The following is a 4149-nucleotide window of genomic DNA, read 5'->3' as shown; positions in this document are numbered from 1 at the left end:
ATGCATGCCCCATCCATGATGGATGTGTACTCCAAATACCCAGAGTAGTATGACGACTGGATTACACGTGAACAAACGGGGACTTTCGCCGGCTGGTTGTAGACACATGGCATGCATGATGCCCCTGTTGAAGATGACATGTACTTGCTGTACCAGTTACCATCTTCGAATATAATGACTTTCCAAGGGTACACGATAAATGGGAATACCACTAGTAGAAAACAGGGTTTGGTCACAACTCAATATATACATTAGTCCCGGTTGCATTACGAACCGGGACTAATGTCAGCATTAGTCCTGGTTCGAGAGGCTAACGTCATTAGTCCCAGTTCAAATGAGCCTTTTAGTACCGATTTGGGACATGAATCGGGACTAAAGGGTGCGATGCCCTTTAGTCCCGGTTCGTATCTCAACCGGGACTAATGATTAGACCTTTAGTCCTGGTTTGAGACACGTACCGGGACTAATGGGTGCGATGCCCTTTAGTCCCTGTTTGTGTCTCAAACCGGGACTAAAGGGCTTCGTGTCTCAAACTCTACCCCCCCATATGTATCGCCATTTCAGTTTTGAAAAAAATAAATAAAAGAAAATGATAAAAACATAAAAAAATAAAATCCTTTGAGATATAGTTATATTACTACATCTACTAGTTAAGAAAATTAAAAAACATAAATTTGAACATGTTTTGCAAAAAAATGTTATGAAAAAGTAAAATGGCTATAACTTTTGCATACGGTGTCGGAAAAAACGTATAATATATCAAATGTTCAGCATGAAATCCCGCATTATCACTACCAGTTCTGGAAAAAGAACTGACATTGATACTTGGGTATGAATTCAATTGTTTGTAAAAACGCACATTAATAGTTGAGTATGACACGGCACAAATATTATCAGACATACAAGATAAAGCAAGACACTCATGCAAAAAGAATAAAATACATAATTCATTATTCCATTGCCAAATAGTACACTCATTGAAATATTTGTAGATTTATCACACTAATACATATATGAGTAAACAATATAATTCAGGCATGCCCACATAGACTTTCTATAATTATTAATGCATGGCGATCGATATCACACTCGCTCACTTTATTCAATCGATTCTAGCCTTTAATAATAAAGGCATAAAAGATAAAGCCTGCCATGTAAGGCAGGCTAGCTAGCCAATGTATGGAGCAGGAGCAACAACCACATATGTATTAGGCGCTTGGCCGACACCATTGTAAATGATAACGCGCACTTGGTCTTGTGGTGGTGGGGATGGAGCCTCTCCTGGAGGGAGTACTCGGGCAATTCTGACATCAGGCCTCTCCTGATGGATGATCTGAACTGCTGCATTCAGTTTAGTACCAATCAGTCCCGGCCACGATTCAGGCACCGGACCAGGCATGACTACCCTTATCAAGCAATAACCCGAGCCTTCCTCCCTTTCGAAACTATTAATTAACGACAAGCATCAATAATGGTGAAATACATAGACAATCAAGAGAAACATGCATGGTGTTTCATTTTTATAATAATAATAATAATAATAATAATAATAATAATAATAATAATAATTATTATAATATGTCATAATAATCTCCGGTATTAACTGATAATGAGATGGGAAACATGCTTTTGCTCAATTTATTTTTTTCAACACTTATTATTGTCCCATTGATACAGAAAGTCATCACTAGAAGTTGCTTTGGATCTGTGGTTTATATAGAGGTATCACTGTCGATTCATAGGAAATAATGTATCGTTGTGCTCTTTTAGAAGGAATTGAAGTCATACTCAAGTATCAACGTCAGTTATTTTTAAAGAATTGATTAGTGATCAGGCTTGTGGAAACTACGTAGAATCCTTTGACATCCCGATCGCAGCCGCATGTCCCAACCCCTAGTGTGCTATCTTGTCTATTTCTACATCTCTCTCACTTATGTCCTCAATGGATATCTCTCATCGCTTAGTAAGCCGATGCCCCTCAACATCAAAAATCGTCGCTTTGTAACATGCATTTACAATTTATTAATTAAATCCATTATCAGAATTCGGCATAAAATAGTATGGGACAATAAACCAGGACCAGAAGGTAGTAGCTACCTAGGGTTCTCAATAGAATTAAGTCTTAAGAGGGCGAGGTTGGTCGGCTGGAACATGGAGTGCAATTATTAATTTTTTAACAAGTGCACGAGATGGACTATTATATATGAGCCTCACGCTTCCCGGACAATGCCACGTTGCATGGACATAGTAGACATGTCATTTTCAGCTCACCCAGCTGCCAGCTCTACTTGATTTTGTCAATCACGAATGTTTCTTCATTCCATTTTTTTCTTTCAAAAACACAGACGCAGACGCAGACATACACATGCATGCAAAAGGAAATGCTCATCCACCCCTCGGCATGTTGCACGAGCAAGATGCTGAGATTGAGTTGGACTAATTATGATTGATCAATCCAGACGGCAGTGGTGATGCGGTGGTTAATTAACCAATTAAGGGAGGGAGGGCGGTGGGGAGGGAGGGAGCTACCAGAATACAAATAGTTCATGCATGCCCCATCCATGATGGATGTGTACGTGGACACTCAATTGTTGATCTCTCTCTCCCCCTATGTTGTTCCTTCACCGGATGAAGCCTCGCCACCGTACTTGTGATGATGTACATGATATGATCAAGTATTTGAAGGTAATCTTTGGAAAGGGTCCTGGTGGACAATCTGTTCTGAATGATGCTGACGGACGCGCACCCATGTGGAAGAAGAAATCTATATTTTGGGACCTACCCTATTGGAAATACCTAGAGGTCCGCTCTGCAATCAACGTGATGCATGTGACGAAGAATCTTTGTGTGACCCTGCTTGGCTTCTTGGGCGTGTATGGGAAGACAAAAGATACACCGGATGCACGGGAGGACCAGCAACGTATGTACGGAAAAGACGGCATACATCAGGGTCATGCCAGCTATGCTCTTACCAAAGAAGAGAAGGAAATGTTCTTTGAATGCCTGCTTAGTATGAAGGTCCCATGTGGCTTCTCAACGAATATAAAGGGAATACTAAATATGGCAGAGAAAAAGTTCCAGAACCTAAAGTCTCATGACTGCCACGTGATTATGACGCAACTGCTTCCGGTTACATTGAGGGGGCTTCTATTGGAAAATGTTCGATTAGCCATTTTGAAGCTATGTGCATTTCTCAATGCAATTTCTCAAAAGGTAATCGATCCAGAAATCATACCAAGGTTAGAGAATGATTTGATGCAATGTCTTGTTAGTTTCAAGTTGGTGTTCCCACCATCCTTCTTCAACATCATGACACATGTCCTAGTTCACCTACGCGAAGAGATTAACGTTCTGGGTCCTGTATTTCTACACAATATGTTCCCTTTGAGAGGTTCATGGGAGTCTTAAAGAAATATGTTCATAACCATGCTAGGCCAGAAGGAAGCATCTCCAAGGGCCATGAAAATGAGGAGGTCATTGAATTTTGTATTCACTTTATTCCTGACCTTAAGCCGATTGGTTTTCCTGAATCGTGGTATAAGGGCAGACTGGATGGAAATGGCACGCTAGGATCGAGACAAATAATATGTATGGACGGGGATTCTCTCACTCAAGCACACTGCACAGTTCTACAAAATTCTGCCTTGGTGGCTCCGTATATGGAGGAACACAAGAATATTCTACGCTCCAATTACCCAGAGTAGTCTGACGACTAGATTACACGTAAACAAACGGGGACTTTCGCCGGTTGTTTGCAGACACGTGTCGTACATGACGCCGCTGTTGCAGATAATATGTATTTGTTGTCCCAGTTACCATCTTCGAATATAACGACTTTCCAAGGGTACGAGATAAATGGGAATACCACTAGTAGAAAACAGAGGTTTGGTCACAGCTCAATGTACACATTAGTCCTGGTTGCATTACGAATCGGGACTAATGTGAGCATTAGTCCCGGTTCCAGCGGCTAAAGGAATTAGTCCCGGTTCAAATGAGCCCTTTAGTGCCGGTTTGAGACACGAACCAGGACTAAAGGATGCGATCCATTTAGTCTTAGTTCGTGTCTCAAACCGGGACTAATGATTGGACCTTTAGTCCCGGTTTAAGACGCGAACCGGGACAAAAGGGTGCGATGCTCTTTAGTCCCGG

Source organism: Triticum dicoccoides, chromosome 6B, assembly GCF_002162155.2.
Source record: "Triticum dicoccoides isolate Atlit2015 ecotype Zavitan chromosome 6B, WEW_v2.0, whole genome shotgun sequence".
Lineage (NCBI taxonomy): Eukaryota > Viridiplantae > Streptophyta > Magnoliopsida > Poales > Poaceae > Triticum > Triticum dicoccoides.
The sequence above is the reverse complement of the archived record's forward strand: the minus strand, read 5'-3'. Positions refer to the sequence as shown.